This window comes from Hemicordylus capensis, chromosome 7 (assembly GCF_027244095.1).
Source record: "Hemicordylus capensis ecotype Gifberg chromosome 7, rHemCap1.1.pri, whole genome shotgun sequence".
Lineage (NCBI taxonomy): Eukaryota > Metazoa > Chordata > Lepidosauria > Squamata > Cordylidae > Hemicordylus > Hemicordylus capensis.
In genome coordinates, this window is record NC_069663.1 from 33498853 (window position 1) to 33524158 (window position 25306).

General features: G+C 48.9%; 1 long non-coding RNA gene across 1 annotated transcript; it reads right to left on the minus strand.

Annotated features, from left to right (window-relative positions):
* Window positions 1–243: 243 nt before the first annotated feature.
* Window positions 244–3979, minus strand: LOC128332441 (uncharacterized). Its single transcript, XR_008310655.1, has 2 exons — window positions 3909–3979; window positions 244–425 (listed from the first exon to the last, which is right to left on the minus strand). It is a non-coding gene; the product is annotated as an uncharacterized LOC128332441 (long non-coding RNA).
* Window positions 3980–25306: the final 21327 nt, after the last annotated feature.

Genomic DNA, 25306 nt, shown 5'->3' on the forward strand with positions numbered 1-25306 from the left:
CTGCCTGAAACCTTGGAGAAGTCACTTTCAGTCTGTGTAGACAATACTGAGCTAGATAGACCAATGGTCTGACTCAGAATATGGCAGCTTCCTATGACTATGAAATGGAAGATAACATATTGTCAAACTACTACAACTACAACATATATCACTTTCCAACAAAAGTGTTAAAAGCAGCTTACATAGCAAAAGAAATAATCAATAAGCTCTTTCCCTGTTCCAAAGCGGCTCACAAAGAAAATATTGGAATCAAAGATGGCATGCTTTAATAAAATGTCAAATTGACAGAATGTTTGGCAAAGGCTGGACTCTCTGATGAACATTCAGCAGGAAGAATGATGCAGGATAAATTGAGGGGGGTGGTGTCCAGGAAGGTCATCACAGGTCCAAACATGCTTGTTCACTCCCGACTTCCTTTTCTGGAGCTGCCAGTGAGATAAAACTGATTTGAATCTGACCTTTCCTCGGTGACTGACAAGCTTCTCCAGCAATTAGTCTGGCCTAAGTGACAAGTTTCAGGGTGGGAAGAAAGGAGAGCATTAGCATGAGGAAGGCCAAAGCACCCACCGGTGTGTGCAGAGTGGCGCGCGAGCCTCACGTTTTACGAGGGAGGCTCCTCGTAAATTTTTATCCTGTCAGTAAAGTCTCCTGTTTTTAATGGTATTTAGATTTTATATCCCACATTTTACAAGTAATAAAAGAAGCACAATCGCTTTGGGGGTTCTTATAGAGCCGCAGATAATGACAGGAGGTGTGGAAGAGGCACCAGAACGTGAGGCTTCCTCTTCTCCCCTTCATCCCGGGACGTGGCCCTGAATCACTGCAAGGTGGAGGAGAACCTTCTTGGCACCCATTAGGTGGGGTGTGGGATGGGGCGGGGGGGGGCAGAGCCTCAGAGCACCTTGGAGAAGACCTTGGAGAAATGACAGACAGGCGACTGGCTAGGCTTCCCCTCTCCGTCGCTTCCAACTAGCTGCATTTCTGGAGCCCAGCAGATGTTGTTTTATTCACAGAGGCTCTAATTTACACTTATTCCAAGGGGGAAAAACACACTGAAAGGGAGAGAAGAGCTTTCACAAAGGAGTGTGCAGTATTTGCTCAACATCCGCTCTGTTTTCATGGGAGCTCAGATCCAAGCCTCTATTTGCATTGAGATGTGGAAGGAGACAACGGGGCTATTCTCACAATCAACAAAAATTGGGCTAGGAGAGCCGAGCCTGATTTTTGTTGATCGTGTAAACCACCGCGTTTGCAGGCGAGCCCAGTGGCTTACAAGCAGGTCACCCACTTTGGAAGCCCTCCCTAAAGCCCCGGTTTGCGGAGCGAGCACTCCGCAAACCCAGGCTTTCTGATCATGAGTAGCCACGGTGTGGCTCCATGCCACAGCTACTCATGAGGAGACCCCCGGAGGGGAGGCAAAAAGCCACCTCCCGGCTCCGGGGGTCTCGCCAGCATGCCCTGCGCACTCGCGCAGGGCATGCTGGACCTAGCGGGGGCCGATCGGCCCAAGCTCCCCCAGCCCCTGCCAGCTCCGTCATGGAGCTGACAATCGTGTGAGCAGCCTATCTGGCCTCCCAGGGCTCCCTCCCCACTTGTGTGCGGGGAGAGCGGGCTTAGCCCACTCTCCCTGCTCACTGCCCCAAACCGGGTCTCACTGATCGTGAGACCCAGCTCAACAGCTACATTGTAGCTACATTGTACATTGGAGAGGAGAGCTGGTCTTGTGGGAGCAAGCATGACTTGTCCTCTTAGCTAAGCAGGGCCTGCCCTGGTTGCATATGAATGGGAGACTAGAAGTGTGAGCGCTGTAAGAGATTCCCCTTAGGGGACGGAGCCACTCTGGGAAGAGCATCTAGGTTCCAAGTTCCCTCCCTGGCAGCATCTCCAAGGTAGGACTGAGAGAGATTCCTGCCTGCAACCTTGGAGAAGTCGCTGCCAGCCTGTGTAGACAATACTGAGCTAGATAGACCAATGGTCTGACTCATGGCAGCGTCCTATGTTCCTATGTACATGTGTGATTTCGGGAGAAATCTCCATTCAGGTGAATCAAACCCGTTCAGGCCTTTGTAACCAGATTTGGCTGAAAGGCCTGGATGAGATAGGGGCTCCTCAGTCGAGGTTTGAATACAAAGGACTGGCTTGATTCACCTGCATGGAGATTTCTCCCTAAAGAATCCAAGGGTTCATATTGTTCAGCATCACAGCTGGTCAGGTGCCTCTGGAAAGCCTACAAGCAAGGCATGGGATTGTGTGAGCAGACTCCACTGAAAAGCCTAAAATTGTAATGGGATGATCCTAAAGGTGTCTTTGGTACTGAATGTTTAATGAAACATGGTGCAGATGGAGTTGCATGATGGACAGCCATTGCAAATCACGTCCCTCCACCACAGAGCTGCATTTGGGCAGTCGCATGAATCTGCACCCTTGTGTAATTGCACACAAGTTTCAACCAAAGTGGATGGAATTTCACATAGTATCTCAGCCACTGTCCCTTGTGGACATCAACCACACTTCAGATGGCATGCAACATGAAAGAGGGGCTCCATAGAGGAGCAAGGGTCACCGGCAGGTCCTCATGGGAGGAGGTCATCTTTGAAATGCCCTGCTGGTCCCAGGCCATTTATTAACATGCATGCTGTGCGCAGCACATAGGCCCCTTCCTTTGATCAATGCTTGCATTAGAAATCTGTAGGTAAGGCCATGGAGGGCTTCATGGCTGAGGTCCACAAGTGCTCTAAAGGGGGGCTTTCCATGCTCGAAAAGTTCACTTGGAGAACGCACCGTGCATGCTCATTGCTTCATCACAAACAGGGGCTGTGAGCCCAGGCTGTGGAGCATTTAAGAATCCAGCAACACCCCTGCAGGGAGGCTCTCTCTCTCTCCCTCTCCCTCTCGGATCTATGGCGATGACCTTCTAGTTTTGGAAGCCTTCTTCCTCTGGAGGTTTGAATGAGATTATACAAGTTCTATTGTTCGAAAGCCTCTTTGATATTTTTAAACTAAAACTAGGATAGAAAAGAAATGAAACGTTGTGGAGGGGGATGGAGGGAAGTTAGAACTGGCAAGATCTGCGAAGTGGCAGTTATGTGGAGGATGGGAACTGCCCCCTCTTGGCTCCTCTGCTTGGCTTCTCTGCTCTGAGCAAAAGTGTGACCAGTTTGAGCGGGTGAAGCCATTTCTAGCCTAAAGGGATGGGAAACTGATTCACTAGTTTAAGAGCTGCATGTCAGGCATCTGCTGAAGTTGCAGGAGCAGGCAGAGAGTTGGCAACCCTGCCTGCTGGTGCCTCATGCCCACCACTGGGGCCTGGGAGTTCTGCCATCCTTGTATAGATTCAACTATGGCAGTTGCTGGAGGGGGGGGGTCCCCGTCCGGGAGTGTTTACCGGTCGCCATGGCGCTGGGGTTCCAACGGATCCTGATGGGGCTGGAGGTTCCGCTGCTGCCTTCAAACTCTCTGGACTTGACCATTGGCAGGAGGACTTTCTGGCCTCTCCTGCTGCTCACGGTCAATTTCTGTCCAATTTTGGCCATGAGAGAGTGCAGAACATGGCCTCCGGCAAGGAGTCTAGAGTGAGTGCCCACTACCCGGCCCCAAATAGGTTCAATTTTTTGGGGGGGGGAGACCCCCAGGGCTTTCCCATCCCAAAAGTTCCCATGCTGCTTCCTCCATAGAGAGGTTCTTCCACCTTTGCATGAGTAACTTGTAGTTGAGCCCCGATCGTCACTCATCCCACCCAGCAACTGTATTGCAAATATCTGTTCATATGGCTTTTCCAGACAAGTTCTCAAAATGCTCCTCCAACCTGCTGAGTGGGTCTCCCACACTCCCTCTATACTAGCTTCAAATGGGGTCTCTCCCACCCCCTCCCAACCCTGCCCTGTCCGGACTGGGTTTCCATCCCTTACCAGTGACCATTTGCTGGTTTCGGCCACGGAGCGCTCTTCATTAGTCTCCTGTGGCTGGAAGTCACTGAGAGGAGAAACAAGACAAAAGACACAAGTGAGAAACCCAGAGTACCCAGTTTCCAAGAGTGGACAGCCGGATGCCTCATGGCAGGTCGTGAAGGCAAGGACCCTCCCCCCACCCCCAGGACCAGAAGGGACATTTCAGTCTCACTAGCAGGAAGTCTGGGGTGGGCGAAGGATGGGGCTTCCTAGCTATAACTGGTAGGACTTGGGAAGTGCAGCTTCTCTCTGGCGGGCTGCTCTGTCATGCGGTGCTTCTTGCCTCTCTGGCAGGTGTAGCTAAAGTCTCAGGGGTAGCCAAAATGTAGCTGCCCCTGCCAAGGAGAGCTGGTCTTGTGGTAGCAAGCATGACTTGTTCCCTTTGCTAAGCAGGGTCCACCCTGGTTGCATATGAATGGGAGACCTGATGTGTGAGCACTGTAAAATATTCCCCTTATTAGGGGATGGAGCCGCTTTGGGAAGAGCAGAAAGTTCCAAGTTCCCTCCCTGGCAGCATCTCCAAGATAGGGCTGAGAGAGATTCCTGCCTGCCACCTTGGAGAAGCTGCTGCCAGTCTGTGAAGACAATACTGAGCTAGATAGACCAAGGGCCTGACTCAGTATATGGCAGCTTCCTATGTTCCTCGGTACCTCAGAAATGGACTCAGATGCCTGCCTGGCTTGAGTTGCTGCCCCTTTCTTCCTAGTCACAATTGCCCCCTGGGAACAGCCTCAAGGAGCATGAGGATTTCGACCGGTGAAAGAAGAAGCCCAACTTCTCTGAGGACTGTCTGTAGCTGTGGGTCCATCTTGGCCTAAGACAGTCCAGTTCCCCAAAGGGACAATCCAGGCCAAGCATTCACTCTGGCTTCAGTGTGAATGTTGCTCTATCACAGAAGTCTAGTATAGATCCAGGACGTCAGAAAAACACACAGCATAGTGTCAGTGGAGACTGATGGTCCACCATCAACACTGGTCTGATCCGTAAGGAACCCTTGATACGTTTTCAAGGCATCCAATCCCAGCATTCTCTGGAACATGCTTTGGGAAACAACAGAGCTACGGGTGATCTGAGAGGAGAGAAGAGGGGTTTCAAAGATTCTGGGCCTCCCTCAAACCCCAGTTTAAGTCAGTAGCGGTTCAATATTACAAGTCAGGGGGGTGCCAAAGGAAGCAGCTTGGATTGCTCCTCATTTCCTTGCACTGCCTGCAGGCTGAGCACTCATCAGGTAGAGCTATGCAGTTAATCATGCAGCTCTACCTGATGAATGGCCAGCCTGCAGGCAGTGCAGCTCTCAGGCAGGGTGGGAGAGAGATGGGCAACTTGAGCTGTCTCCTTAGGTTCCCCCGGCTTTTAGGACCACTCACTTCAGGTTTCAGCAATCCCCAAGAAGCCAATTGTGTGCGAGGTGGAAAAGAAAGTGAGATGAAACACAGGAGACATCAAAAAGTGTTGTTCTGTTTATATCATTAAAGTTTTCCAAGAGAAACCATACTGTGCTAACAGGACTGGAATTTCCTATTAGTCAAACTAGCAGCCATGAACATTAATAAGGTGCATGTTTAACAAAATATCTCCCTCCCTCCCCGCCCCCCCTCCTAAGGAACAGGTTGCAATTAAACCCCTGCTCTTTAAATGCGAGTCGGGGAAAAAATGGTTATAAAATATGAAAAGCCCCAGCTCCTCTCTAATATTCACTGTAATGAGATAAACTTAATTGAACATTTTACAATGTCATCCTCATTTCCCTTTTTAATTAGGTCCTTCTTCCAGAACAACATGAAACCATATGATTCTGAGCCGTTCATTAGGGAAAGCTCTGCAAACTATGATTAGCAAGGGGTTAAGAGGCACCAAAGGGATACTCGGCCAGAGCTTTTAGGAACCCATTAAAACCAAAATGCCAGGCAATGAGCAGAGAAGGCTCGGGCTGGAAGCCTTGTTGTGGCTTCCTCTGTTAAGCCTTCCCTTTGATTCAGATCTGCAGCAGGGGCATACACTTCTTTGGGGGGGGGCTCAAGCCCCCTCCTGGATTTCCAGGGGGAGGCAATGCCCCCCCGCCACCAGCTGTCAGGTAGCATCAGCAAGCTCTCCTGCTCAAGTTCATCAGCCAGTCGAACAACACAGTCAGTCCTGTGCTGTCTTTGTAGCAACTCAGCAAGTTCTTAGGAGGCACGGCTGCCTCTCTGGGCCCTTTCACTCTACGACTCTCTGAAGAGAAGTCACATGACAAGGAGAAAAGCTAGTGGGGCTCTATTCCTGCAGGCGCTCTGCCCAGAGGGACCCCAGCCCCTAAGGGGAATCTCTTACAGTGCTCACATGTAGTCTCCCATTCAAATGCAAACCAGGATGGACTCTCTGCTGGGAAGCCGCTCCTTCTTTGACACCCCCTGGACTTGCTAAGCTGAGTCGACATCTAGCCATGGAATATAGCTGTATATAGGATATAGAAGCGAATGAGGTCATAGAGACTTAGAATTTTAGAGTTGGAAAGGACTTTAGAGGTCTACGAGACCAGGGATTCTCAGCGTTGGGTCCTCAGATGTTTTATTTATTTTATTTACGGTTAAATTTAAACCCCGCCTTTCATTAAGAATGATCCCAGACTGAAAATAGTGAGCATCTGGGAGTGTGCAGGCAGAGCGGGTGGGATGGGGGTGGGCAAACCGTGAGTCCATTGGACCCACAGCTTGCCGTTCTGCGAGAAGGCAGCCATAGCTGCCTAAGAAGCTGCCTTCTACCACCCCAGGCCCTTCCTCCATCTCGTTCAGCACGGACTGGCAGCAGCTCTCCCAGGTTTCAGACAGGAGTCTTTCCCAGCCTTCCCTGGAGATGCTGCCAAGGATTGAACTTGAGGCTCTCGGCATGCCTCCTGACTCATCAGGAGCAGCTGCTATTGTATGTAGTCTGGCTTAATTTCTAAGCAAAGGCACTTGCCTGGCCCATGCTGCTCCCAGGGAAGGCCATCCCCTCCCATCCATGGCTCTGCAAAGACCAGCTGCATTGCAATGGCTGAGAGAACGAGCTTCCAAGGGATTCCAAGGGAATCCAGGGCGGCCTCGCCATGAGGCACAGGGAGCTGGTGACCCCAGGCAGCAGATTGTTGGGACACCACCGAAGTGGCAAGATTGCCCCCCTATCTGGGTGGGGGAGGAGGTGAAGAAAAGGAGGAGAGTGTACACAAGGGGGGCAGCATTAAAAAAACAATTCATCACTAATTCAAAAAGTCACCAGCTGTTGCTGCTAAGAATGATTGTCAATGTGTAGCTAACACCCCTTCCCTTTCCTCATTCAAATTCAAGGTTGGGGAAGGACTGTTGCTCAGTGGCCGAGCATGTGCTTTGCATGCAGAGAGCCTCAGGTTCAATCCTTGGCAGCATCTCCAGGTAGGGCTGGGAAAGACTCCTGTCTGAAACCTGGGAGAGCTGCTGCCAGTCCGTGCTGAACGAGATAGAGGAAGGGCCTGGCGTGGTAGAAGGCAGCTTCTCAGGTAGGCTATGGCTGCCTTCTCGCAGAACGGCAATCTGTGGGTCCAATGGACTCAAAGTTTGCCCCCCGCCCATCCCGCCCCCTCTGCCTGCACACTCCCAGATGCTCACTATTTTCAGTCTGGTAGCTGGCAATGGGGGTGGGACTGACTGGGCGGGCTTCCTTTGACCCTGGAAGGACAGCCCGTGCCAGCCAATGGGAAGGAAGACAGTGGGAGGAGCTTCCTCCATTAACTCCAGCTTGGGTTAAATTCCCAGTCCGGATGACATGGAGGAGGGAACAGACCTTTGGTTGTGCGAGTGGAACTCACTACAAACCGAGGGTTCATTCTTAGGTTTAGAGGCAAAACTGGAACAATGGTTGGGTCCGGGAACTGAGGTTCCAATAGTTCAGACGACACGGGGGCCGAACCGGAGGCTGGTTTGGAATTTGCCTCCAGTTTGGCATGTGAGAAGGTTCTGATAATGCAGGTTCCGATAATGCAGGTTCTGATAATTCTGACGACACGGGGGCCGACGGAGGCCGGTTTGGAATTTGCCTCCGGTTTGGCATGTACAAAGGTGGCCTATGTCTAACCTGAGCAGTTTTTGCATGGGGCCATAGCTCAGTGGTAGAATACCTGCTTTGCATGCAGAAGGTTCTAGGTATGAGCCTCAATGGATGGCATACTGTGCGTCGGGACATCAGCCTAGTAACTTTGAATGCACACTAGTTGGGCAAATGTAAACACTGCACAAATGATGTTACACAAGTGTAAGCCTATTGGAAATACAGTAATGGGTATACTCTCATGTTACAGAATGGGTGCAACTTGCATGCATGCAAAGCGGGTAGGCTGGTGTACCATCGTGGAGCATGTCAGTATGTGTCCAGGTAGGACTGGGAAAGCTTTCTTTCTGAAACCCTGGAGAGCTGCTGCCCGTCAGTGTAGCCAGTACTGAGCTAGATGGCCCAAGGGTCTGACTCCATAGAAGGCAGCTTGCTATGAACCTAACATCTGGAAGTGCATTTTACACTCACCTATGAATATAGGCATCCCTTTTACCATGAACTGGAATGCACGTCCACAGAGCTTTTACACAAACTGCACGAGGGAAGGAGAATGCTGAGTTCGGGGGAAATCTCTGTAGTACAAGGCTGTTGATTAAATGCAACTCCTCTGGCATGGGAACCTTGATCTGCAGAGGAAAACAACAGGCCAGGGCTTGTGTTTGTGTGTGTGTGTGTGTGTGTGTGTGTGTGTGTGTGTGTTTCCTCTTGCTTTGGGCTCCTGAGTGAGTTCCCAGAGCTAATCCTATGCAGACCCTTTGCCACTTGATGGATAGCATGAAATTCTGGTGGACGTTGCTGTACATTTAATTTTATGATCTTATGCATTAGTCTTAATGACAGACTGTCGGTGGGGAAGTGAGGGTTAGCATTGCAGCAGAGAGATGAGGGGTGGGCGGGCATCAGTGGGGAGCAGTGCCTTTGAGCCCAGGTTTTTGAACAAATTGATAATCCGGGAATCTCACAGATCCGGGGGGGGGCCTCCCTCCCCAACCTCTTTCAACACGGATCAAAGAAATTATTGAGATAAATTCAAGCCTATACCATACCCCACCCCCCATCAGTGACTGATGGTGCTCCTTATCCTCCGTAGCCTTGGAATCCAGAATTAATCTCGTTTAGTAACGTAAACAACCTAATAAAACTTTTTTTTAAAGGAAGAAAGATGAGCTAACACTTTGATTTAACGACCTTGTCATTAGGGATTCATTAGATATTCATAGTGATAGGCTCAATGGAGCTGGAGCAGCTTGGAATGCAGGCGGACTTGGGGGTTCATTGGCATGCAGCACGCTCTGCAGCCTAGATTGCAGCTTGGGGGGGGGCATGTAAGCCCCTGGCTCCCCCCCCAGCTTTGGGATGCAGCCTACACTGCACTGCAGGGGTTCTCAAGTGTGGGTCCCCAGATGTTGCTGGACTACAGCCCCCATCACTCTCAGACACAACAACCAAAGACATCCTCTCCAGGACCATTGTGGGCTGGGGGTGATGGGAGCGGTAGTCCAGCAACTTCTGGGGACCCACGTGTGAGAACCCCTGCTCCACTGGTAATCGAAGTATAGGCAGTATGCCCGACCCTCCCCAAATACAACTCTTACATATTTTTGATTGGCTTGGTGTATGTAGGCAGCAGAGGAGGTGATAAAATCCCTGCTAACTGGGCTGGCTCTATGGATGTGAAAGCTGGACTTTGAAGAAGTAAGATAGAAAAAGCATTGACGCTTTTGATCTTTGGTACTGGAGAAGACCTTTGAGGAGACCACGGACAGCCAGGGAAACAAACAAATGGATCATAGAACAAATCAATCCAGAATTTTCACTTGAGGCACAAATGACCAGGCTCAAACTATCATACTTCGAACACATTATGCGAAGATCCAGATCCCTTGAGAAGTCCATAATGCTGGAGAAAGTGGAAGGAAAGAGAAGAAGAGGATGACCAGCAGCAAGGTGGATGGACTTGATTATGACAGCAATGAATGCACCACTGAGAGACCTTAAAGGCCAAGCTGAAGACAGATCATCCTGGAGAGAATCTATCTATGTGGATGCCAAGAGTTGACACAGACTTGATGGCACTTAATCAATCAATCAATCAATCAATCAATCAATCAATCAATCAATCAATCAATGTTTTAACTTTTTTATTGGTATTGTTTTGTTGCAAACTGCCCAAAGACTTGCGTTTTGGGTGGTATACAAATGTGTCAAATAAATAAATAAATATATTTTTTAAATGGCTACAAAATTGTTGACAGATGCACAACCCAGCCTCTGTTTGGAAACCTTCTGCAAAGAAGAGCCCACCCCAGCACAAGGCAGGCAGTTTCCCATTGCAGTACAGTTCTTGGAGTCAAAAGGCTCCTTCTCATATCTTGCCGGAGTTGGCTTCCTTGGAATTTCAACCCCTTGGCTACAGCCCTGCCTTCAGAAGCAGCAGAGGACAAGTCCACTCCTTCTTCTGTGTGGCAGCCCTTCCGATATTTGAGGAGCATTTCTCCACCTGACAGTAAATCAGGCAAAAATGGAAAAGGTGCTAGATCATTGTAACCGCGGTTGCTGCCGAACCTAACCACTGTTTTAAACTCGGTTGGTACATTTTGTCCTGTGAAGACCCAAGTGCTGAACAAGTTCTTTGGGAACAGATCTTTGACAACTTCTGAAAGGAGGCCAGCAGTCTTTAGCAGCAATGCTCAGAAACAAGGAAAGCAAACTGTTTACTTCTTAGAAGAAGAGAAACAAAGATGATTGGCATAATGCAATGCTTTAAAATAGTACCCTGACAGTATCATAAGGTGTTCCAAGGGGAGGGGGGTTATTTCTTGGATGGCTCTTGTGCAATTGAGGATAGGGGAATCAAACCCACACTTTCCTTCTGTATGCACTCCAAATATTACTTTAAATTAGCTTACTTTAAATGGCTTGAAGTAATACCATATATACCCAAATAGAAGTCAAATCTGAGTTTAAGGACAGTCTCCTTAAAAAATATACAGGTTAAATTCAGGATATATCTGTATTTGCCTGAAAGGAAAAGGGCTCTGGATTTAAGCCAACCCCCCTGGTTTCTAAAAACTAACATTAAAAAACTTGGAGAAAAACTGGTTTTGGATTCAGGTAAATATGGTATTTGGACCATGGGCAGGGGGCTGATTTGGATGAAGCACCCCCCACACAATTAAGGAATAGCTTGCAGGTGGAGGGAAGACAGGCATGCTCATGGCATGCTCATGTTTTTATCAGGAGGGGGACAGGCAAGCTGGGCAAAAGATTTGGACTGGCCCTCTGTGTTCTAAAACTGACCAGTTTTAGGCTGCCAAGTCTACAGGTGGATATTCATCATGGTTACCTTGGAGACTTCCCAAAGCCCGAGGCTGAGCATCTTCCTGAAGCAGCATGCACATTTTGACTCACATAAGTTTTGATTGGCCAGGGATAGGGACAGAAATGAGGGTAGGTCACTTTTGTAATTGGGGGCTGCTGACTGTTCCCCAAACCTTTGGATACGGCAGGCTATGAATCAATTATTTGCCTCCTTTGTGAAAGGGCCCCTTTAAGCATGTGCAGAGTCCCTTTTATTTTGCACCAAATTGTCACAACTAAGCCCATGCATCTGGGATTAGGGATAAGAGCTTCAAAAGGTGATTTCTGGCAGGTTTGAACCACAGCACTTTTCATTTTTGGATTTAAGCATCAAGTAGTTATCTCTGTCAGTAGTGGCTCGCCTTAACAAACCAGAAGGACCCAAGTGAGGCGCAGCTGCCTCTGGTTCCAGGAAACTCTCTGTCTCACCCCCTCCCCGCCCTGGCATTAACCAGAGCTGCATTGCCTGCAAGCTGGCCATTCATCAGGTAGAGCCACATGGCTCTACCTGATGAATGCCCAGCCTGCAGGCAGTGCAGATCTAGTTTACACCAGAGCAAGGCTGGATGGGACAGAGAGGCACAGCCACAGCTGCTGGGAACCAGAGGCAGCTGTGCCTCATCCCCCATCCCCAGCTTGTTAGGGCAAGCTGCTTCTGACCTCCGAATTAGTCCGAAATAGTCTTGCTGCTGTTCCTTGAACCAGATAAGATGCAAATATGTCCTTTCTTTTCTTCTCCCTTCCTGTGTGTATCTTGATCCACAACTGCCATCCCCAAACCAATCCCTGAAATAATTTGAAACAGTCGCTGATGTTTGAGCAAGGCTGTAGATGGGTTTCCGCAGAATTCTTCTTCTGAGATGAATGAAGAAAACCATCACTTTAACTACCATCCCTTTGCCCAGCTAGGAGTGATTCCCACAAGAGGGCCAAAAGATGGTGCTGTGTGTCCCAAAGGGGATCACAGCAGAAAATGAAATCTAAGGGCCACATCAGCAACAGCCACGGGAGGGACGCTCTGCTGGAGTTGGCCTCTCAGCTCCTCTCTCAGCTATTACATAGTTTGAAAGAATTTGTGGGTGTGTTCGTGCAACAGAACATCATGTTTCCCAATTACCTTCAGATACCCACTTTTGCATAAACAGTCCTGCCATGGAATGAACTACTTTTGTGCTGCAGAAAAGGGAATTTTTAAATTTTTTTATTTTTGGAAGAAATTCTGAATATAATGATCTGAGTTATTGTTGTGGAAAGGATTTTTAACAAGACTGTTTACTATGATTCAAATGTACCCTACGTGGTAATTATTCAATAAAATGAATCATGTTTGAAGTTGAAATCCTACAAATTTGAAACTGTTCTTTTACTTCTCTTTTGCAAGCACGTACATAAAAAACTAGCTTAACCCACGCAAAGCATCTGCGTGCTAGTACTTGACTGTTCCCCTCACCCACTGCCCCACTCCTGCTCCTCCTCCTCCAGCCAGTTGGATCCATCCCCCTCACCCCTCTTGGTTGCGGCTGCAGTGTTGCTGGCGCCTATTGACCAAGCTGCAGACCCCTATCCCCAGAGACCTCCCCACCCTCTCCCGAGCCCCGCTCCTGCTCCTCCCCACAGGACCAGCAGCAGCGGCGGCGATGGTTGACCAGGCCCTTCCATGCTGCGCCACCACCATGGCCACTCATTCCCCTCAGGCCACTGACAGGCCCGGGCCCATCCCTGGCTTGCCTGCCTCCCTCCGCCAATGGCCTCGGTAGCCCTTGGTAGCCAACAGCAGCAGTAGTTGATTGGGCCCTTCCTTGCTGCCAATAGGCACTATCATGGAGGAGGAGAGGTGAGCTGGTCTTGCGGTAGCCAGCATGACTTGTCCCCATAGCTAAGCAGGGTCTGCCCTGGTTGCATATGAAAGGGAGACTAGAAGTGTGAGCATTGTAAGAGATTCCCCTCAGGGGATGGAGCCACTCTGGGAAGAGCAGAAGGTTCCACGTTCCCTCCCTGGAGCATCTCCAAGATAGGGCTGAGAGAGATTCCTGCCTGCAACCTTGGAGAAGCCGCTGCCAGTCTGTGAAGACAATACTGAGCTAGATAGACCAATGGTCTGACTCCGTATATGGCAGCTTCCTATGTTCCATGGCTGCTCGTTCCCCTCAGGCCACTGACAGGCTCGGGCCCGTCCCTCACCCTTCTTTCTCTTTCTCTCTCCTCCACTCGCTCTTCCCCTCTAACTTTCTTCCCTGCCTCCCTGCCTCCCTTCCTTTCTCTCTCCCTTCCTGAGTTAACAGATCTTGTTCATCTTGTTTCCTCATCTAATTCTCCTGAAGGGGCTCTTTCCTCCCTCACGACCCCTCTCTTTGCAGTCACCTGACATCTATCTATCTATCTATCTATCTATCTATCTATCTATCTATCTATCTATCTATATTCCTCTCCTCTACAGTCAAGAACATCTTCCGACCAGTAACAGTTGCATTCCAACTTTCCTTAACCATCACAGGTTCCTGCTCCCTATCTGCATATGGAATCCCCACTGCCCAATCACCATGGTGCCACAGGCTCCTCCTCCCTATCTGCATATAGAATCTCCACTGCCCAATAACTATGGTGCTTTTGCTCCCACAGGCTCCTCCTCCCTATCTGTATATTGTATCCCCACTGCTCAGTCAGGTGCTTCTGCTCATGAACTCTCGTGAGAGCTGCCACACATGGATTTGGCCATGGGTACGCCTTAGATAATTCTATATAGTGATTCTCTTGTATCAGTGGTGTAGCTATAATTGAGCGAAGGGATTCATAGAACCTGGGCCCAGTCCCCAGCTACTGAGGGCCCCCCAGCTCCACCACTCCCTATTTTATTCATTATCTCCCTCACTCTGAGGGGCCGCTGGGGAGAGGAGAAACATGGGCCCTCTCTCCCCTAGCTACACTCCTGCCTTGTATGTGTGTGTGTGTGTGTGTTGATCTGTTTGTGCAACATAAAGTCACACTTCCTGATTACCTACAGATACCAAATTTTGCATAAACCATCCTGCCATTTAAACTAGCTGAAAGTACCACATTTTACACTGGAATATACTGTGGGGAAGCTGTAAATGGCTTTTTATTTTGATGTTTTATGCAGATTGACTTTGCCCGGTCAACAACAGGCCTCACCTACTTCTTGTTAAATATAACAAAACCACCGCTTTCAAAAAAAGGCACCTTTTTCCCAGTTAGCAGGGATAACTTGGCATTTTAATGTTCTTTGTCCACAGGTCCTGTCTAAATAAAAAATAAAAAATGGAACCAGGAGGAGAAGGGACTTGGAGGGAAAGACAGTGGCCGATCTGCAGTGTCCTCCTGCAACTTCACCATTGCATTTGGAGGTGGTGAAATGGGGGAGGGATTTTGATTACTGCTGAGGGGTGCTGAAAAGGTGGTGAAATGGTAGTGTTATTGCAGCAGTGAAGGCAGCACCTTTTTCTGCATTTCCCCCACCCCAAGAAATCAAACTTCTTAGGGGGTGAAATGGCAGGGCTGTTCTTATGTTCTTGTACAATAATTTACTTAGAAAGAAGAAAAGAAGCATAGGCGATCATCAGGAGGGAAATGAAAGAGAACAGAGAGGACCTTGCAAACATTTCTTAAAGGAGGACAAAAAAACAGGACTTCTGAATGTCTAAAGGGAGAGAGTTTCATGCCCAAAAGAGTGCGCAAAGGAAAGCACCGAGATGAAGAAAAAGCACAAGGTCACTCGAAATTTAGATTAGAGATTAGTGGTGGGTGAATGAGGAGACCGAGGATCAGGACAGAGAAAAAGAGAGAGCAATGAAGATAGATATGAAGGCGGAAGACCATGAAGAAACTTAAAGGCTAGACGAAGATGTTTAGGCTGAATATGGGACAACTGATGAAGCCAGCGGAGAGAAACATATGGAGGTGTAACACAATTAAAGCACAAAGAAGAAAAATCAAGCGAGCAGCAGAATAAAGATAGTGATAGTAGACTTAAGCTGAGAGACAGGGAGACCAGTAAGCTAATGTTATAATAATCAAAGCAGGATAGAAATTGAGAATCTGATTAAAGGTTTTAGTAGAATCAGTAGATAAGAAAGGACAAATTTTAGAAATATTTATGGAGAAACTGGCAGACCTTAGCTAGACCGGTAATGTGTGCTGAAAGAGAGAGGAAGATCAAAGATAACACTCAAGCTCTTAACTTGCTGAGGAGACTGAAAAGTGATGTTGCCAATTGAGAGGGAAGGAGAAGGTGAAAGTGAAGGTTTAGGGAGAAATATACTATAAATTCTGTCTTCTGCTTATTGAGTTGGAGATAATGATCCAACATTCAAGCAGAAATAGCTACAAGGCAATTGGAATTATTAGTAAGAAACGAGAGGGAGAAGGATAGGGTGGAAAGGTAGAGCTGGGATAGGCCTGAGGTGAATGTTATCATCTGAAAACTTCTGCCTAGAAAGTGGCCTGAAACCCCTGTGGGTTTGTGTGTTTTTTTTTTTGCAGGGGGCAGGGCAAGGGAGCCTGGGCTAGGCTGCTGCGAGAGCCAGAAGGAGCTCGAGAAAGAGGGGCTGTTGAACCAGCAATGGGCAGGCGCCAGCTGATAGGCTTGCACGAGAGTCAGGAGCCCTCATCCTTCCTGGAGCTTCAGAAGGGACCAGATCTGAGTCAAGTGTCTGAGCTGACTCCCTTCTCCTTATGAGTAAGCCCATGGAGGGATAGGCCTCAGGCTGCCAGGTCAGCACTCTGCCTCTGGTGCTGGTGTTTTGTCCTGGTCTGTGTTACCTCTGCTGCTGGGGTACCAGGGTTGATGGTGGGGGTCCTAGCAGTGGGATTGGGGTCTCCTTGAGGAGTGCTGAGTCCTTTGTGTCCATGGGCCCTGCTAGCTAGGGGGTTATCTGAGAAGCAAACACTGGAGGGTCTGAATTCATGGGATGTGAGGAGCTCACTCCCATCAGCAGAGGCGTAACTAGGGAAAATGGCGCCCAGGGCAAGCACTGAAATGGCGCCCCCCACGCCCCCCCGTGCCACAACATACTACATTATACTTAGGTTTTTCCTCACAAGCGCCCGCCGCCGCTGCCAAGCCAGGCCACTGACTGGCCACCAGGCGCCAGCAAAGCAATGGGGGGGGGGCGCGGGCGGCGCGGAAGGGACCGCTCGTGGGGGATGGGCTGCCGACGCGCTCCCTTGACTGCTGCAGTGCTGCTGCACTGAGCAGGAAACATTTGTATTAACAAAAAATTAAAAAAAAATTAAATTTTTTTTTGTCATGTTGGCGCCCCCCATGTGACCAGAAAAGATGGCGCCCGGGGCACGTGCCCCCCCTGCCCCCCTATAGTTACGCCTCTGCCCATCAGGGCCTGGGGTCTTGGCTGTGGTTTCCTCCTCCTCTTCCTCCTCCTGGGCATCCTTGTGTTCTGAGCCTGGGTGGATCCTGACTGAGTGACATTACCTGACCACCATCCCATTATGATGGGATATTGAAGAGAGCGTCTTCTTCGTTATGAGCCCCACTGCCCATTGAGGTCAACTGAGGAGGTCTGTCTCCAGTTACCACCAACTCGTTTGGTGGCTACACAGAGACAGGCCTTCTTGGTCGCTGCCCCAAGATTGTGGAATGCGCTCCCTGCTGAGATACTATCCTCCCCATCTCTGGCAATTTTCAAAAAAATACCTGAAAACCCATCTTTTCACCCAAGCTTTCTCAGCTTCCTAATTTTTTAAGGTTTTAATCTCTGGCTTATTTTTAAATTGTTAAATTGTTTTAAGTTTTTGTATATGTTTTTAACTTGTTTTATGTTATTGTTAACCACCCAGAGACGAAGTTTGGAGCAGTGTACAAATCTGATAGATAGATAGATAGATAGATAGATAGATAGATAGATAGATAGATAGACAGACAGATACCTTTTGCCCTGACCCTTTTGATTCTTATTTCTTTGATTTGGCACTCAGATATCAACCTTTCCTCTCTGGCCTTTCTTATAACCTTTGTCTGCTTCTCTGGAACCTGGCCCCAGCCTGTCTTGGCCATGCCATCTGCCACTGGCCCCCTCAAATCTCATCTGCTTGTGCGGAGGGGCAGCTCTTCCACGAGGCAAGGTGAAGCGGTCACCTCAAGCAGTGGAGGATTGAGGTGTTGGCAGGGTAGTAAGACGCCTCCTGCAGCCCCTGAATCCCTCTGCCACTCTGAAATGGTCCCCCTTCCATCTCTGGGGCAGTGGCACCTGCCACAGCTTGACATGGCACATGCCTGCCCACACCTCCCTTGTGCACCACTGGCCTGATGAAGAAAGAGGGATGGGGTGGAGAAAGAAATGTTGATAGGGCAGTAGAGTATTGGAGATGGTCTATAGAAGGAGGAAGACACCACATGAACTTCATGCTTCTGTTAATGCAGCCTGAGATTGCATTCACGCTTTTTGCAGCTGTGTCATCCTGCTGGCTCATGCTCAACTTTGGGTCTAGTATGACACTAACATCTTTTAAGCCATACTATTTTAAGCCAGGTCTCCCCAAACCCTCACCTGTAATGACTCCAGACTCTGGAGCCTCCCAATGTGGGGTGAGATGAAGTGTCTGGGAGAGGAATAGGGTTCGGAGACACCATCAACTCAGGCACCTGGTGACCCATGCCATTAGGAACCTCCATGTTGGATGGACTGCGGAGGGCAGTCAATACCACCTGTGAGAGCTAAGGACAGGGGCCTGCCAGCACCCTCTACTTCAGAGGAGTCTTCTGACGATCTCCTGGTGATGATGGAATCCTCCCAGAACCATTGAAGCAGGCACATGCAAAATCGGGCAATGTCCCTGTAAAATCAAAGATTGTTTCTGGAAGAAGCGGGGCCATGCCACTTTGCCCAAGTAGCAGGCTGCAAAAGCCAGCAGACAGTTCCCCGAGTAACACCCCTGGAGCAACCTCTCTTTGTGTTGCAATACCAGCTCTAAATCCTTGTTATCTGCTCTGACCATGGTCCTGACCTGTTGCCTTGGGAGCTGTTCTAGGCCTGGGGCATCCCTGGCCACTTCTTGGAGAGACTGCAGCAGTGCCTGGAGCAGGATCCCACGCTGTATTTGTGCATTTGATTTCCCTCCCCCCCGCTTAAATACAGGCAGGGGCACTAGAGCTGGAAAGATTTCTTTACAGGTCCTGGCTCAGGCTTCAACCTCCATCCCGCTCCCATTAGTATTGATTTTCTGGTGACAGTGCTGCCACCTGTTTTGAGCAGGTAAGCAGGACTCCCTGGCTACAGGCCACCTGGCACCTCTTATAGATGTGAAGCGGGGTGGGTGGGAGTGAAGGGACGGGACAGCCCAAATGTCAGGGGGGAAAGGAGGGAAGGAAAACCCAAAGGTTCTGCCTAAGTTGACAAAAGCTTTATTATATAAGGCCAGGCACATTTCAAGCGTGTGCTTTTCTTCAGAGGCAACTGTAAAAGCAGATAATATGCACGCTATGGATAATTTGCAGACATGTCGGGGGCTGGAAGTAAAAGGGATGGGAGAGCACAGATGTCCTCAAAGTGCCCAGGACTGGGGGAAGGGATGAGAGGGATTGGGGGAAAATAGGGGGAGTAGAGCTATCATGGGAGGGAGGGTGAAATGAGCAGCAAGGGGGTGTGGAGATTGTGCAGAGCTGCTTGGGGTTTAGATGTGGCAGGGATGAGGTGGTGACAGATGAGCTACTCTGTGCTCCCAATATATGTCCCCAAAGGCTTTGCAACCCCCAGGCATATATTTTCAGGTGGTACAGAGGGCTTTCTGTGGAGGTGGAGGGCATAAAATGGCCACTTCCTCACTGTACCAGTGCACTTAGTTGGGAAGTTCTGTTAGACTGCTCTCTCGCTGCTCTGGTGTATCCTTGCTCTGAACATTAGCCATTTATCTTGGGGGTCAGGCCAACCCTGTATTCTCCTCCCCACAAAATTTCAGTAGCAAGTTCCAACTGGAAAGAAACTTGTACCCTCAGTCCCCAGAGCTGGTGACTTTTATTAAATGAAATGCTGAGAAAATGAATTTTTCACTCACTGCAGGGTGCTGGCAAAGTGGCGATCAATAAATAAAGTCTAGAGAACTTTAATTACTCAGAATTGTGGCCCACTTTTAATTACTTCACCTAGACTTTGCAATTGATTTTTAAACTTTCACCTCTGATTTTTGGATAAAAGAAAGGAGGCCGTTGGACCATGCCAAGGCTGCAGCGAAAGCGCACAAATAGGATTTCTTCCCTCTTGACTGCTGGTAGGGATGTGCACGAACTGAGGTTCATGCCCTAGTCTGGCGCTGCGGAGAGGTCACCATGCTGATCATGCAAATGGCACCTGCATGGACACCATGTGTCTACTGGCACCACACAGGTGTACTTGGGAGAAGTGTTACTACAGCAGGAAGGAACATGTGGCGGTGAAGAGCTTGGGTGAAGAGAGGGGTCTTCAAATGTTTTTTAAAAATAGAGATGGGGAGGATCGTATCTCAGCAGGGAGTGCATTCCACAATCTCAGGGCAGCAACCGAGAAGGCCCGTCTCCGTGTGGCCACCAGACGAGCTGGCAGTAACTGGAGACGGACCTCCTCAAGTGACCTCAGCCATTGTGGGCCCTTTTGGGAATAGGGAACCACCTTATTCTTTTTTCCTCTGTGATTCACTTTGAAAACATTTTTGTTGTTGTTGAAAAGCAGTATAGAATTATTCTGAGTACAATGATGAGTAATGATGAGTAATGATAAACAAAGCCAATCTCAATAAGAGAGTACGAAACACGCACAAATGATCTGAAAATATGGCACCGTCTTAAAATGTCGTCTTGCTGCTTCCAAAGGTTGGAACAACTGAACTTGGATGAAAGGCTCCTCAGCCTCTTATCTTGGCTGACCTCACTCCCATAGATCTCAGAGTGTATGAAAAAGTGCATGAAGAAGATGCTTTTGGCACTCCCTCCCTGCCTTCCCAGCACACAAGTGGGGGCCATGTGTCCTCTGTGGGTGGCCAGAGAAGAGAGCTCGCCTTCTGCCTGCAATTCCACTCTCTTCTCCCTTTCGCTAGACCAGGCCTGCTCAACTCTGGCCCTCCTGTAGATAATGGCCTACAACTCCTATTATTCCTGGCTACTGGCCGTTGTCACTGGGGGTCAGTGTTCCCTCTAACAGGGATTTCCAGATGTTGTTGACTACAGCTCCCAGAATCCCCAGCTGAAATGACCTTTGGCCAAGGATTCTGGGAATTGTAGTCAACAACCTCTGGGAATCCCTGTTACTGCTGGGGATTATGGGAGTTGTAGTCCAAAAACAGATGGGGGGCCTAAGTTGAGCAGGCCTGTTCTAGACCCTCTCTTTAGGGCCTTAGATTCCCTACTGGTTGCTTGCTTTTGCCTATAAAGACTCCGCAAGAACCTGGGCTGTGCAGGGAGAACTTTCAGGCCATTTGCTCTCGCTTCTTTCTGCGCCATATGCTGTGGCTATAATTAATCATTTGCCAGCCTTGGGAATCTTGGCATTGTTTAGAGGCAGTAATTATATCTCGCTCTCTTCTGCAGTGGCTTTTTCTTCCCCGCTCCCCACCCCTCAATGCTCAAAAGAAAGGGGGGTGGTCTCTGGAGTGAGGGGGAAAGAAAACCTTTGACAAGCTGATCAATGGAGCCCGCAGCAGCAGAGTTTGCTGGGGGAATGTGAGCTCTGCTTATCTGGAGAGAGAGGTAGTAAGAGCAGGGGGGTGCAAAAATGGGCACCCGGCTAATGGAACGCCAAGCCTTGCTGCCCGCATTGGAGAAGGACGAAGAGGCCCTTTGGCCGTTCCGGCTCTCTCCCCATCCATAATTCAGAGGCCTCTCTTGCCATGACACATGCCCCAGGAGTGCTTCCCGAGATGTCACAGAGGAAAAGTGAGACTCTCGCGGACGGCTTGCACACCGGAGCCCCTCTGGCCTCCAACCACCATGATGTGTTGCTGACAGCTCATCTCTGTCTGCTGTGGACTCTATTCATCTGTTTGGCAACATCCCATTCTCCATGGATTGGAAAGGAGAGGGGACATGTATTCATTTGGATGAAGGTATCGCAGAACAACAAAATGCTTTTGGACATGTGATCAGGAGTTCAAAATAAATAGGAACATAGGAACATAGGAAACTGCCATATACTGAGTCAGACCATTGGTCTATCTAACTCAGTATTGTCTTCACAGACTGGCAGTGGCTTCTCCAAGGTTGCAGGCAGGAATCTCCCTCAGCCCTATCCTGGAGATGCTGCCAGAGAGGGAACTTGAAACCTTCTGCTCTTCCCAGAGCAGCTCCATCCCCTGAGGGGAATATCTTGCAGTGCTGCTCACACATCAAGTCTCCCATTCATATGCAACCAGGGCAGACCCTGCTTAGCTAAGGGGACAAGTCATGCTTGCTACCACAAGACCAGCTCTCCTCCCATTATTAGCAGCAGTAGCTTGGGAAGCAACAGGTCATGCACTCAGCGCTACCTGGTGGTTCATAGGCATGCATTGACTTCCATGTACCCTAGGTATAGGATGTGACCATCCCCTAATTAGAGATTTTGCTTTCTAGACACCTGGGAGAGGAGGCAGAAATATATAGAACTGCACTGATAGCAAACCTGACTTCATGCATAACCACCACATCTTGATCTGTGATAGCAGTTGACACCTGAATGCAAGTCATCTAACATGCTAAACTCTATTAAAATGTTTAAAAACGTTTGAAGAAAACTAAGGGCAGGTTCAGACAGAACTATGGTTTGTCTTAACTAAGGTTTATTCAATAAGCCTGGATTGGTGCCACAGACAATCAACAAATCTTGATTTGTGTTGCCATATCACGTTCAGGTCCCAACCCCCTCTTCATCTTACATGATCTAGGCTTACCTCTCACTATATGAAAGCCCTTTGAGGGAAAGGCTATTGAAACAAACCAAGATTATACCATGATGGTCGTTCAGACTTCACATAAGGCCATGACTAGGACAAAAAACCAGCTTCAAACATTGGGTTCAAATTGTTTGACTGCCTGCAATAGACCAGTATGTTGAATGGTGCAAATTCAGACAGACTGTGGTTAGGCAACTAAACTATGGTTCCAATAATGTCTGAATCTGACTTTAAATGAGAGTGCTTAGTTGAGGGTGGGCAAACTTGGCTCTCCAGTTGTTATTGAACTATGACTCCCATTTTCTCCAGCCAAGTTTGCCCATCCCTGTTTTAGTCACTCTGTGCCTTTGAACTCATTTGCCAGAACCCCGAAAAGCAGGCACAGGTTGAGGTCATTCACACAATCAAAAACTGTTCTGCCCATGTGTTCCTCCTACCTTGATTCCACACAATCAAAAATTGGGATCACACACAGCTCCCAAATGTGGGTAGAACACAGTTTTTGATTGTGTGAATGACCTCATTGACTTCTGAGTGAGCAACTGGGAAAATCACACTTGCTTATTTCCCATTATATCTTCATAAGTAAAAGGGCAAACACCTTTCAGTCTGTTCAGTCTTTCTGGAAGAAGAAGGAGTTACTTACCTCTAAAACTGGAAGAGTTCACTCAGACCTCTTGGGTGAGGAATTTCACACCAGCCCACTTGTCACTCAGAGCTGCCTGCTCATTTACAGGTGACTATTGAGAAGAAGGAGGGCACAATCTGAGGCCCTTCAATGGTGCCACAGAACATGGATCCAAGCCCTTTGAATTTCTTGCAATTCTACTTGGGAGGTGGGGCTCTGATCGTCATCAAACCCTGCTCAGGAACGTAAAGGCTCAGTTGAGCTTTGAATCTTGCTGAATCCACGTCTGCCTTCCCAGGGAGCTTTCCAGGGTCTGTAAAATCTGTCCCTTGAACCTGTTACCCAGAACCTGCCTTCTGCTTTTTACAGCCTAATGACACCTTCTTCACATCCCTGGCATTTGGAGCCTTGTTTAGCATCCGCAGGGCTCAGTCCACATCATGCTCAGACCAGACGGGCCCAGAAAAGGCAGCCAGGTTCAGCATCTCAGAAGTGATACAACCCTCCAAACCCATAACAGAACGCTCCCTTCCGCGCAAGCGACATTTGGGTAGGAAAAAGGCAGAGTGACTCTCAGCATTGCATGCAAAGTGTTGGAAATTCTGGGTCTGTGTGGATGAGAAACAAGCACATCCCTTGAGTGGATCACTGCTGCGTAATTGGAGGCAAGAAGCATCACGGAGCATCCTTCTCACTTCCCCCCATTTGCCTTTACACAAGTCACAGAGGGATGTGGGCAACATGCATGCCCTCTTCTACTCAGATGATGCTCCACAGCCTCAAACATCACAGCAGAGTCCCATGAAAGGAAGGCCTGTCATGGTGCCCAGTTCTCTTGCCTCCTCCTCACCCCCTTCCTCTTCAGTCTTTCAGGCACAGTCCTTTGATGCTGTCAGTTCGTTGACAGCTCCCATTTTCGAGCCTTCTCTTCTGCCTATAAATATGTGTATTCTCTGCTCCGGTACCTGGAAACTGAAAGTTTTGACTGGTTCATCTCTGCTTGAATTACAATATATCAAAGGCGAGCAAAACTCTCACTGAATACTGAAAGCCATTTGGTAGTTGCCGGAGGGGCCGGCTCGCTCTCCGCATCCTTGGTGTGGCTGCTGAGGGGGCCTCAGAGCCTGATGGAAGGGAGCAGAGATCAAAGGGTCTGGGGCAAGAGAAGAGGCCCTAGACAGCTCCACTGAGATGCTGGCTGGTGGGGTCTTCATAGGTCAGAGGAGAGAAGACTTTGCCGCGAGCCCCAGAAGCCAAAGGCGAGGAAAAGCTCCACAGAATTGGGACTGACATGCCTGGATTTTGGGATGGAGAAACGTTTTCAACCAGGGGGAGATGAGAATTTCTTTCTGATTACCATAAAAGTAATTTTACAGCCATCCGAAAACTGTTTTGCAGGTATTAACCAACTGGCATGCCTAAGGAGGAGGAGAGCTGGTCTTGTGGCCGAGAGCATGAATTGCCCCCTTTGCTAAGCAGGGTCTGCCCTGGGTGCATATGAATGGGAGACTACTTGTGAGCACTGTAAGACATTTCCCTTAGGGAAATGCATGCAAGCACCTGCCTGCTTGCATGCATAAAGTTCCAAGTTCCCTCCCAGGCAGCATCTCCAAGATAGGGCTGAGAGAGATTCCTGCCTGCAACCTTGGAGAAGCCGCTGCCAGTTTGTGTAGACAATACTGAACTAGATGGACCAAGGGTCTGACTCAGTAGAAGGCAGCTTCCTATGTTCAGATTTTAGATGGTTGGTGGGTGGGGGTGGGGGGAAGCTTCTCAGCTACATTTAAGATACAGTATATTCAATTGTAAAAAGCAACCAGGCTATTCACACAGGTGTGCAAAACTGGCCTAAGCAAGCCCAGCCTGGTTTTGCACATTCATGTCAGGTCGATCCTGGTTTTTGCACGGGTGTGTCAGACCATGGGGGCAAGCCTGTCTATGAAGCCTCCCTTTGAGATGAGGTTAAGGGAGTGAGTGCTCCCTGAAATTTGTTTTAACGGCCGTCTGTGAGCCATGGCCGCTTGCAGCCGCAGCTAGCTGACTCGGGGAGGGGAGGGGGTTGCCCATAATGCACTGTGCGCTTGCGCGGTGAATGATTGGAGCTACAAGGGGAGCGCTTCCTCCCTGCAAACCCTATAGCCCTTTCTCACTGCTTGTGAGAAAGGGCTCGATATATTTCACGAACACTTGTTGCAAGTTATTCTTAAAAGGAAAACATCTAATAGCAGCCCAGAACAGGCCCCCTTGCCCCCTTATTATTATTATTTTTAAGGCAAAGGGATTTCCATGCCCTTGGCAGACATGCACAGTCTGTTGCTTCATGTCCTTGTTTGTAACAGGTTTTGGTGTTTAGAACCAATGAGCTGGCAAGGTGTTCCTGGGGAGTGACATTACATTCAGTCTGACATTACCAGCTACTAAGAGAAGCATATCCCACATGTTTGACTGGAGGCTGGAGAGA